Source organism: Chenopodium album, chromosome 10 (genome assembly GCF_948465745.1).
Source record: "Chenopodium album chromosome 10, dcCheAlbu1.1, whole genome shotgun sequence".
Lineage (NCBI taxonomy): Eukaryota > Viridiplantae > Streptophyta > Magnoliopsida > Caryophyllales > Amaranthaceae > Chenopodium > Chenopodium album.
Window position 1 is genome coordinate 53,490,653 of NC_137843.1, and position 12,574 is coordinate 53,503,226.

Below are 12,574 nucleotides of genomic sequence, written 5' to 3' on the forward strand. Positions count from 1 at the left end.
GGGCTTATCGAGAGAGACCGCGGGAGCTGCCGTTTTCTTCTTAGCCTATAAATAGAATTGTATTTTCCTTTTTGAAGGGAACTTTTTGATAATTTTCATTAGCTTAGTTTTAGAGAGAGAAGTTAGAGAGAAGTTAGAGAGAAGTTCTTGGTTTTGGATTTGTAACTCAACATTTGATCAATCAAGTTTGGATTTCTTCATTTTCAATCATCAATTTTAGTGAGATTCTCTTCTTTCTTTCATCTTTTACTTACTTGTTATTTGATTCTTTTGCTTGATGTTTGTTTTTCTTGGATTTGAGTTTGATAATATTGAATACTTTGATTTCTATTAGATTTTGATATAGAATGATGATCAATGCAATTTCTAGTTATTTGTTCTTCAATTTCACCATGATTAGTGAGTAGATTAGTTGCTAGGGAAAGGGGGAAGCATGTTTGATTAATGGAAATGCTAGTTGATGCTCTTTGATTGGTTGATTTGTTGCAATTAAATTGGTTGACATAGTTTTGCATGAGATTGATTAGATTAGGATTGATCACCCTATAAGATTAATCTAGATTGCATTGCAACTCTTAATGACATGACCAATTGATTTAAAGGTTGCTCTAATTGATTGAGTTTGCTTATGATTCTTCTTGGTTTGCCTTTCATAGTGACCACTAGATTGGCCTATAGGAGATAGTATTTGAACTCTCTTGATTGCTACTATTGTTTGTCCATTGCAATACTTGAATTAATTGATTGAGCTTTAATCTAGCATTATCATTGATTTTGCATGTGGAACCCATATCCCTAGTGTTTAGACCTTTGATTATTTGTTGAATTTGATCTAGTTCATTTTAGTACCAACCAATATCTCATTTTCGACTCCGAGGTAGCTTGACTTAGACTTTAGTTTTCATCATTGCATTCCCTTGGGACCGACCCTTAACTTACCCTATATTCATATAAGGTTGGTTAGGTGTTTACAAATTTAGTTTGGCTTGGGGAAAGGGTAGAAAACGACATGCATTTTCCTCTTGTCAAAATGGCGCCGTTGCCGGGGAGTGCTATTGGTGCTTAGCTTTTGTTGTTGAGTCTACTTCATTTTATAAAAAAATACAAAAAGATTTTGTTTCTTTAGGCTACACTTGTAGCCGTGCTACTAATATTTTTGTTTGAGTTTTGCATGCATAGAACCCGTGATCGTTCCCTTGTTCCCCTTGATCCGGAAATTGAGAGGACTCTTTCAAGAAGAAGAGTGGATAATAGATCCTTGGGTTATAGCTCTTCAAGTGAAGAAGAAATTCAAGAAGAGCAAGGAATGGGTGAAAATCCTAGAATAGCCTTGAAGGAGCTTGGAGTGCCCGGGGCATATAGGTTTGAGAGCGGAATAGCTCCACCTACTACTCCGGCAAATGACTTCGAAATCCGGCCGGCAATGATCACCTTGATTGAGAGAAGGCAATATACTGGGGCTAAGAATGAGAGCCCATTGAACCATCTAAAAGAGTTTGAAAAATATTGCAACACCATCAAAGTCAATGGGGTTTCTCAAGAATTTATCCGCCTCAAGTTGTTCCCTCTCTCTCTAATAGGAAGATCTTTGGAGTGGCTAGACAAAGAGGTGAAGCCCAACTCCTTGAGAACTTGGGACGATGTCACAAAGGCTTTCTTGTCCCGCTTCTACCCCCAAAAGAAGACGGCGGAGGCAAGAGCCTTGATTCAAGGGTTCAAGCAAAGGCCGAGTGAAAGCCTTTACGAAGCATGGGAGAGATTCAAAGAGTATCAAAGGGAGTGCCCTCACCACGGAATCCCCACATACCAAGTGATCCAAATCTTCTATGGCGGTTTAAGTCCCCAAGGCAAGTCATGCCTTGATGGAGGGGCCGGGGGCCCTATCATGAACAAAACCGAAGAAGAAGTGGTGGACATCATTGAGGACGTGGTGACATATTATAGGGATTGGCAAGATGGGGAGAGGGACTCTTCAAGCAAGCAATCTTCATTGTACTCGGTGGACCATCTAAATGCAATCAACAACCTTTCCTCCCAAATGAAAAACTTAGGAAAGGAGGTCACCGCAATCAAAGCTAAGTTGGAGAGCACTTCTTCCCCTTCTCAAGCTTCGAATCTTCCCTCCCAATTTAAGGGGAGAGGTACTCCTTCTAACTCTCAACCCCCTCCCTCTTCACATAATATGCCTTTGGGTTGTTTGTTTTGTGATGCATGTGGATCATATGATCATGACTCTAGTGTTTGTCCTAATGAATGTGTTGATGAGTTTGATAACCATGAGAGTGAACATGTGAATTATGTGTCGAATAATAATGGTCAACGGTTTGATAATCAAAGGGGTCAATGGAATAGGAACTTCCAAGGCCAAGGCAATTTTGACAACTATAACCAAGGTGGTGGTTATAGAAACCAAGGGAACCAAGGTTCTCGTGGTAGCTATAATAATCAAGGTTATAGTGGCCAAAATCAAGGCCAATATTATGGTAATCAAGGCCAAAATTATGGTAACCAAAACCAAGGTTATGGAAATCATAACCAAGGTAGTGGTAACCATAATCAAAGCTATGGCCAAAGTCAAAATAGGAGTAATTGGAACAATCAAGGACGGGGTAATTTTCAAAATATTTCTCAAAGAGGTCCCCCACCCGGGTTTGTTCCAAAAACTCAAGGTGAAAGTTCCTATTCTCAACCTTCTTCACCTAGGACTAATTTGGAGGAGATAATTGAGAATCAAACCAAGTTGTTGAACACATACATGGCCGTGAGCGATAAAAAATTCAATGAAATGATGACCCACAATAAAATGCTTGAAAACCAAATCTCTCAACTTGCTAATGCCTTGAAAGATCATGCAAGCCCTTCTTCTTTACCTTCCCAAGGTCTTGACCCCAAGAAACCCGTGAATGCTATTGTTACTAGGAGTGGAAAGGTACTTGAGGAGGTATTGCCTAGGAAGGATGTAGATAAGGAGATTCCTAGGGAGGTTTTGGTTGAGGATGAGGAAAAAAGGGCATCATTGGATGAGGTAGTTGTTGAGACACCTAGAGAGGTGAAAGTAGAGAAAGAGATTGTGAGACCCAAACTCCCCTACCCACAAAAATTCATGAGACACAAATTGGATGAACAATTTGGGAGATTCATTGAGATGCTAAAACAACTCCACCTTTCTCTACCTTTTACCGATGTGATCAACCAAATGCCAAACTATGCCAAATTCCTCAAGGATATTTTGAGTGGGAGAAGAAATTGTGAGGTTGTGGAAACCATCAATTTGACCGAAAATTGTAGTGCTATCATCATGAACAAAATGCCACCCAAGTTGAAGGACCCCGGGAACTTCTCCATCCCTTGTGCAATTAACAAGATGCAAATTGATAATGCCTTATGTGACTTGGGAGCTAGTGTGAGCCTAATGCCATATTCGGTTTATCAAAGACTTGAGCTAGGGGAACTCTTACCTTCTAACATTACCTTGCAATTAGCGGATAGGTCTATCAAATTTCCAAAAGGTAAGGTAGAAGATGTCCCTTTGAGGGTGGGGAAGTTTGTGTTTCCCGTGGATTTTGTTGTTCTTGAAATGGATGAGGATGCCACCATTCCGATCATTTTGGGTAGACCCTTTCTTGCTACCTCGGGAGCCATGATTGATGTGAGAAATGCTAAGATCTCCCTTAAGGTGGGAGAAGAGGTTATAGAATTTGATTTGAATGAAAGCATGAAATATCCATGTTCTTCTTTGGAAAATTGTATGATGATTGATTCACTTGATATTGTTGTGTCTTCCATGCATGAGCACTTGCTCACTTCTAACGATGATCTTGAGAATGTTTTGTTGAACAAAGACAAGGTAGGTGCTTCATGCAAGGAGATGACTTTCTATGAGGAGTTACTTGATGGAAGTGTGGAGGACATGGATGAGAAAACATGTTTTGGAATCTCAAGCCATGAAGCTTTGCAAGTGGCCACATCACAAGAAGGTAATGGTGTGCCTATGGTGGAGCTCAAACCTCTACCATCACACCTTAGGTATGAATTCTTGGGCCCTCATTCTACTTACCCCGTGATAGTTAGTGCATCCTTGAGCGAGAGCCAAGCTCAAGCGTTATGTGGTGTTTTGAGAAAACACCAAGGTGCTTTGGGGTACACAATTGATGACCTTAAAGGTATAAGCCCCGCTTTGTGCCAACACCATATAACGCTTGAGGAAGGCGCCCTTCCTTCTATTGAACGACAAAGGAAACTACATCCCCAAATGGGAGAAGTAGTCAAGAAAGAGATCACCAAGCTTTTGGATGCGGGAATCATATTCCCCATCTCAAGCTCAAGGTGGGTCTCCCCCGTGCATGTCGTTCCTAAAAAGGGGGGTATGACCGTAGTTGAGAATGAGAAAGGTGAGCTCATTCCAACTAGAACGGTCACCGGTTGGAGGATGTGTATAGACTATAGACGTCTAAACACATCAACCAAAAAGGATCACTTCCCTCTCCCTTTTATTGACCAAATGCTTGAAAGGTTGAATAGGCACAAATTCTATTGCTTCCTTGATGGAAATTCGGGATTCTTTCAAATTCCTATTCATCCCGAGGATCAAGAAAAGACAACCTTCACATGCCCCTATGGTACTTTTGCATATAGAAGAATGCCCTTTGGATTGTGTAATGCTCCGGCGACCTTTCAAAGGTGTATGATGAGCATTTTTGGGGACATGCTTGAAGAGGAAATGGAAGTCTTCATGGATGATTTTTCTGTGGGAGGTGTTACATTTGAGGATTGCCTCAAAAATCTTGAAAGATGCCTAGAGAGATGTGAAAAGGTCAACTTGGTGCTTAATTGGGAGAAGTGCCACTTCATGGTGGAGGAAGGTATAGTGCTTGGGCACAAGATTTCAAATAGGGGCATTGAGGTGGATAAGGAAAAGATTGATGTGATTGAAAAACTTCCACCTCCGATAAATGTCAAAGGAGTGAGATCGTTCCTTGGTCATGCGGGTTTTTATAGGAGATTCATTAAGGACTTTTCACTCATTGCTAAGCCCCTAAATGACCTTCTTCAAAAAGATGTTGAGTTCAATTTTGATGACAAATGCTTGAAGGCATTTGATACATTGAAGAAGGCCCTAATCTCTACTCCTATTGTTCAAGGCCCAAGGTGGGATCTTCCTTTTGAGTTGATGTGTGATGCGAGTGATTGGGCAATTGGAGGTGTTTTGGGACAACGGGTAGACAAGAAACTTCATGTGATTTACTATATGTCCAAGACTCTCAATGGGGCTCAAAAGAACTACACAACAACGGAAAAGGAATTTTTGGCAATTGTGCACTCTTTTGAGAAATTCCGATGTTACTTGTTGGGTTCCAAGACCATAGTCTTCACAGATCATGCGGCCCTCAAGTATCTCTTTGCTAAAAAAGAGTCCAAGCCAAGGTTGATTCGATGGGTACTTGAATTGCAAGCTTTTGAGATTGAGATTAGGGACAAGAAGGGTGCGGAGAATGTTGTGGCGGACCATCTTTCTCGCCTTGAAGGGGATCAAATTCATGATGATGGTCTACCAATAGAAGATAGAATGCTTGATGATTTCTTGTATGCCATAGAGGTGAAGGAACTCCCATGGTATGCCGATTTGGTCAATTTTCTAGCATGTGGGGAGTTTCCACCCTCTTTCTCCAAGAACCAAAAGAAGAAGATCAAAAGAGAGGCAAGGCACTATTTGTGGGATGACCCTATCTTATACAAACGTGGGGTTGATGGCTTACTTAGGCGTTGTGTTCCAAACGAAGAGGTGCCTAGTGTTTCAAAAATGTGCCACTCGGATCCTAGTGGTGGACACATGGGTGTTTCCAAGACCGCTACTAAAGTTCTTCAAAGTGGTTTTTGGTGGCCACATCTCTTCAAGGACTCATGGGGCTTTGTTAAGTCATGTGACCAATGTCAACGAGTTGGGAACATTTCCAAGCGAAATGAGATGCCTCAACAACCTATCCTTGAATTGGAGGTGTTCGATGTGTGGGGAATTAACTTCATGGGACCATTCCCCTCTTCATACGGGAATCAATATATTCTTGTGGCGGTGGACTATGTTTCTAAGTGGGTTGAGGCCATTGCCTCTCCAACAAATGATCACAAGGTTGTATTGAAGTTGTTCAAGAAGATCATCTTTCCAAGGTTTGGTGTCCCAAGAGCAGTGATAAGTGATAATGGATCCCACTTTGTCCATAATGCCTTTCAAAAGATGTTGAGGAAACATGGTGTGCATCAACGATTTGGGCTTCCCTATCATCCTCAAACGAGTGGCCAAGTTGAGGTTTCAAATCATCAACTCAAGCTTATTCTTGAAAAGACGGTTGCTCGCAATAGAAAGAATTGGTCGGACAAATTGGATGATGCTCTATGGGCTTATAGGACGGCTTTTAAGACACCCATTGGTACCACTCCATATCGCCTTGTCTATGGCAAATCATGCCATCTCCCGGTTGAGCTTGAACATCGTGCCATGTGGGCCATCAAGAAGATAAATTTTGACTTAGCAAGTGCGGGAGAGAAGAGGTGGTTGGACCTTCATGAATTAGAGGAACTTCGACTTGATGCTTACGATTGTGCTAGCACCTACAAAGCTCGATCCAAAGAGGTTCATGACAAGTTGATTGAGAAAAAGGAGTTTTGTGTAGGTGACAAAGTCCTCCTCTATAATTCTAGAATGAAGTTGTTCCCCGGAAAACTCATGTCAAGATGGAGTGGTCCGTTCTTGGTGAAGGATGTTTTTGGTAATGGTGCCGTGGAAATTTCTCCTTTGGATTCCTCATCTTCATTTAAGGTTAATGGTCATCGGCTCAAGAAGTACTTTGATGGAGTGTTTGTTGGTCTTGTTCACAAAATGATTCTTTTCCAACCACCTTGAGTGGGGTGATGCTCGTCGAGCTAACGACGTTAACCCAAAGCGCTTACGGGAGGCAACCCGGATTCTCATCTCATTTTTCTTTTCTTTTCCTTCCTTTTCATTTTCCTTGTTTAGTTTTGATTTTATTTAGTGTTGGTTTTGTGTTTGTTTTGTAGGTTGCCCATTGTCATCACTTGTTGGAAAGAAGGGGTTTTATGAAGAGTTTAGAGTGCAGGGGAGAGGGCTCCCCGAGGGCTTGGAGAGACCTCGGGGGCCTCTCCAGCTTTCAAAGAGAATTCCAATCAGGAACTCCCCGCGGTTGCCCCGCGGTCACTCCGCGGGCGCGGGGGAGTTTGGAGAGGTCTCGGAATATTGGAGAGGGCGCGGCCCTTATTTCAGCTAAATTCAAGATTTTGGATCAGGAACTTCCCGCGGTTGCCCCGCGGTCTCTCCGCGGGCGCGGGAAGTTTTGGAGAGGGCGCGGCAATTTTGGAGAGGGCGCGACACCCATCAGATATGAAAATCACAAATTTTGGGCAGGAACTCCCCGCGGTTGCCCCGCGGTCTCTCCGCGGGCGCGGGAGAGTTCCCGAGACCGCGTCATTATCGGGAGCGGACGCGGGGTCCTGGGTCTTCTTTAACCCGGTACCCCCTTCTTCTCTCTCTCCTCTCTTATTTTCTCATATTTTCTCTAATTTTCCCCTTTCTCTCTCTAAAACTCTCAAACCCTAACCCCAAATCATCAAATCCTTACTCCTTTCTTCAAATTTCCATCAAATTTTCACAAAATCTACCTTATTTCTCCATTAACATCATTTCTACTCAAGTTTCTCGTGGTTTTTCGGCAAATTTCGGTAGAGTGTGGTGTTCTATGCTTGATTTGTGTCTCCAATCTTGGTATACTTCTAACCTTTGTATTATTCTTGTCAATTTCACTTGATTTCTTTACATTGGTTGGCATTATCTTGATTTTGAGCATGATTTTGTGTTTCATGGCTATTTTTGTGAAATTTGGTATTTTTGAGTGATGATTGTTTTTCTTGATAAATCTTGCATATATTTGATGGATGTTTGTTGATATTGGTATTTGTTGTGGAATTTTGGTTGTTGTGTTGATTGAAACAGGTACTTTGTAGTTTTTGGGGGTTTGGTTGGATTTGAAAGGAGGATTGTGAGTGTTTGAGGTGTTTATTGCTTGATTGAGGGAGTTGGATTATTCCTGGTGATTTTGTTTTGTGAATTTGTGTGGTAAAAAAAAAACGAAAATGAATTTGTTGAGACGATCCAAGAGTAGCAAGAACCGCTCGACCCAATCTCCCGGCCAATCTTCTCAAGGCCAATCCTCAAACCCTAACCCCCAAACACACTCTTCCACCCAAGATGACGCCCCTCCTCCTCTACCACCTCTAAAATTGTGGAACCGGTCTAAACAATTGCCCATTTATAACAAAATGAAAGACCGAAGGTTTAGACCCACCCGCCATTATTTTCGTGACGACATGGCCAAGCTAGGGATAGATAATGACCTTGATGTGCTTCTCAATAACCTAAGCTTGGGTGAGTTTTTGAAATCTAACCCCCGTACCTACTTGGAGCCTTCAATCGAGTTTTTCTCCACCTTTGAGTTCAATAGGGTCGGGGAAACCGACTACATCATCTCCTTCCAACTCTTCAATGTTAAGCACACCATGAACCTAGCCGAGTTTAATGTGGCCCTAGGTTTTAACCCAAATGGTGATATCTTCGAGCCCCTTATCTCCCATGCCCAAAGTGAGTATAATGAGGTTGCTTGGTGGAGAACCATAGCCCACAAAAAGCAATTTGACTCCAAAATTTCCCTTGCTAGTGAGATCATTCATCCGGCCCTTAGGATACTCCATAGAATTCTCGGGTACTCGGTTTATAGTAAGCAAGATTTGGGAAAGTCGTCTCGAGAGGAGATCATGGTCTTGTGGATGGCTACTAAGCCGGAGTTGGGATCTAGGATTAATTTTGGGTACATTTTCATGGAAGGGTGCAAGGAGATCATGCATGGGGTTAAGACGGGGGAGGTTCATTGTGGGGGAATGGTGACCCGTTTGGTGAGGTATTTTAACCAAGAACGGTTCTTAGAGTCTTGCACTCCGGTTGGAGGGAGTGAAGACATTTGGATTAGTTTGAGGCAGGTTAACACCCTCCGTTTCATAACTAGTACTAAGAGAGCCGGTACCTACTCTTGGCTAGTGAGGAATACCCACCATTGCCTTCTCCCTAACCCGGCCGCTACCTCCATTTTTCGCCAAGCTAGGAATGTTTGGATGGTCCCTAGGGACAATGGTAGGATTGATGAGGATGAGATGGAGGAAGATGCTGATTTTGTTGCGGGAGTCGGGTTTGAGGATGTGCATGAGGAGGAGGAGGAAGGAAGAGGAGAAGAACAAGGGGAACAACAACAACAACAACCGTTTCAACAACAACAACAAGGAAGACGAAGAAGGCAACAACAACAACAACAACAACAACTACAACAACAACCGCCACCCGATTTTGAACAAGATATGGCGGCTATGTGGGCGCAAATGGAAAGCATGAGACTTTCCATGCAAGGTGTGTTCTCTGACCACCAAACTCTTTCTTATCAAACTAGCGCCTTGTATGACGCTAGTGTACGTAGGGGGGAGGTCGCACCTCCGGTCAACTACCCTTATGTGCCTCCCCAACAAGGGCCGGTGCCTTTCCGGGGTGGTGACGGCCTCCCTACGTACCCTTATTGGCAAGGGGTTGAGACCCCCGATGTGCCAAGGCGCAACTTCCCGCCTTACGATTATAGGGTCCCGGGGGGGAGTGATTATAGGGGTGACCCCGCTTATTATTATGTTGACCCCCGTCACCCCGAGCCCCTCATTCAACAAGAGCCCTTTGACCAATTGACCCCATCCCAGCAAGACCTATTTAAGGGTTATTATGGTTTTCCTCCCGGTTTCACCGGAGGTTGGGATGAGGCTGATGGTTTTGGAGGTGATGATGGTGCCGGCCCGAGTGGCCATTAGTCCCCTCTTTGCATATTTGTCTCCCTTTTTGTTTTCCCCTTTTCCCTATTTTTGCATGTTTGTCGGCATCGGGGTCGATGCTTTCATTTTGTGAGGAGGGAGGGTCAAAAAGGATGTGTTAGCATGGGGGCGGCACCTTGGGCTCGGTGGGAAGTTTTTGATAAGGTTTTTGGTGGATCCTGGCTGTTGGTCTTGTTGTTTTGTTGCTTGTTGTTGATTGTTTCTTCAGATGATGGTTTTTGGGATCTTTCTAAAAAATTCAAGGAAATAAATTTTTGGTTTCAATGATGATGGGTTCCTCTAGGTCTTTGTATATAGTTAGTGTTTTAGTTTTTCTTTATTGTTTGCTTTTGTTTGGAAGTTACTAACAATTTCACTTTGTATATATAGCTTTCTTTTCTTTTACTCACTTTGTTCGTAGCTCATGCTTTGGATTGCGGAGCCCTTTGGAGAAGCTCGTTCTAACTCTTTGGGTACTTTAGTCTAGCACGGACGCTTGGTGAGGCCTTTCTTATTTTACTCCTTTTTATTTTCACTTCTTTGTTTTCTTGGTTGCTTAGATTAAGATTAGACTTAGGGGAAGTTGAACGGTTCGAGGATGTATGAATTTAACACCTAGTGTGTTTGGGGTCTTTGGCGATGTGGCCATTAGACCACTTGTATGTCGATTGGGATAAATGTGTTATGATTGCATCTTTGCCCTTTCCTCTTTCCCCTTCTTATCTTTGTCTTAGTTTTCCATCTTTTCCTTTCTTTTCTTATCTTTTGTTCTTGTTGGTGTGCATATCTTTTTGAGGCTTTCTTTTTACTTTTTTTTCTCTTTTTGAAAGTCAGACTTGTATGCAATGGGCTCTTGCTCTTGAATAATAGTCTTCCTAGGTAATTATGGTATGCACGGTTTGAGATTACGTTTGGTTGATTCTAGGATAAAGCATGCTAAGGTAGTTGTCTAGAACTAGAGGGATCATGAAGCCGGATTCTACTTGTTTGTGGCATGTTTGGTAGTTGCTCCCTATCTTCAATTTGACACCCTTAGTGAGTTTTTGCTACAACCATGTGAGGTGTATATTTGTTCAAGCTTTCATCAAATTCTTGCATGAGCGGCATGGATCCTTGATTTTCGCAAACCTAATCTAGAATCTTAGCATATGATTCCTAAGACCGTGACCGAACTACCTAGGAAGGACAAGGGCAGCTTTTTCGGGGTGGTATTTTTCATTTTTAGGATAGTTTTATTCATTTTCTTTATTTTTGGGTTTACATTTGCCTTCTTGCAACCATTTGAGCCTTATCCCTTCTTTTCAAGCCACATCTTTAGATCTTTGGCCTTTTGTTTCATTTTCTTTCTTTTCTTGTTTTTGTGAAGCAAATTGATCATATTTGATGGAGTTTACGGTGGTGAAGTTGGATGTTGGGTTTTTATGAGTGCAATATTGTGTTAAGTTTGCTTTGTGAATAATGGCAAGTGTTCGTGTAAAATCCGTCCTAAATCATAAAAGGCATGGACTAATAAATTGCATTATAGAAAAAGCCGTCCGAATTTAGCAAAAGGCAAGGACATTGCAAGTTTAAGTAAAAACAAAGAAAAAAATTGAAAAAAAAGTAAAAATTCAAAAATATTTTATTGTAATCTTTTCTCCTTCTAAGCATTGAGGACAATGCTTCCTTTAGCTTGGGGGGGGGGGGGGAAAGCGTTATTTCTTCACGCTTTTTGGTCTTATTTTAGTAGAGTATTGCGTTGAATAAGCTTGGGGGTGTTAATACATTTTTTTTTTGTTTGGTGATTACTTAAGTTTGGTGTTGAGATTTGGCCGGTCTTTGCTTCACATTTTAGGATAACCACCAAATTTTTAAATTTTTAGCCTACCTTAACCCTTCTTGCCTTACATTACAACCTTGGGGAAAGACCTTTGGACCTAGGAGTTGAGTCTTTCAATCGGTGGAGGGAATCATAGGTTGTGGACTAAGGAAAGGGGATGCGAAATCAAGATGTCGAGTAGCCTAAAAACTTTGATCTTTTTCCGGTTCCTTCGCGGAATCTATGAGATGCTCACTAAGGGGAGATATGAGATTAGTAGGGGGAACGCGGTAAGATTGTTTGGGATGAAGGTGGAGTGTGATAACTAGTTCCTATGCTTAGCATATTTATGTTTCAATCAACCTTAGGTATCTTTTAACGTGCATACCATATTTCACTTTAGAAAGTTTGTTATTCATTTGAATTATAGTCTCGTTGTAAAGTCCATTTCGTAAAGAATTTGTTTCCTTTTTCCTCTTTCTGCTCTTTCTTTGGTTTGCCTCTTGGGGGTTTGGTGGAGAGTTATGGGTAAACTCTTAGGAAACCCTTACGAGAGCATCACTCGTCCTCTTGAGCGATCTAGGGGTTCAAAATGGCTTGTTGTAGGTAAAAACAACCGTGATTCCTACGACAGTGAGTCCTAGTGTAAATTCTTACCCCTCTTTTTCTTTTTATTTTTCCCTTCTTTTTCCTTCTTGGCCTTTGTTTTGCTCGGGACGAGCAAAAGTCTAGCTTGGGGGAATTTGATGAGTGTCATTTATGGCACTCATAAGGTAGTCTTTTAGGTTATTTCTTTCCCTTTTTGTTGCTTTTTTTCTTTTAGTTTTGGCCCTTTTTCCTTTAGTTTCTCCTTTTTCCTCTTTCTTTATG

The 12,574-nt window shown here is 41.9% G+C and overlaps 1 pseudogene; it reads right to left on the bottom strand.

Annotated features, from left to right (window-relative positions):
- Positions 1 to 1,698: 1,698 nt before the first annotated feature.
- Positions 1,699 to 1,797, bottom strand: LOC145565848 (small nucleolar RNA R71; annotated as a pseudogene).
- Between the last annotated feature and the right edge of the window lie 10,777 nt (positions 1,798 to 12,574).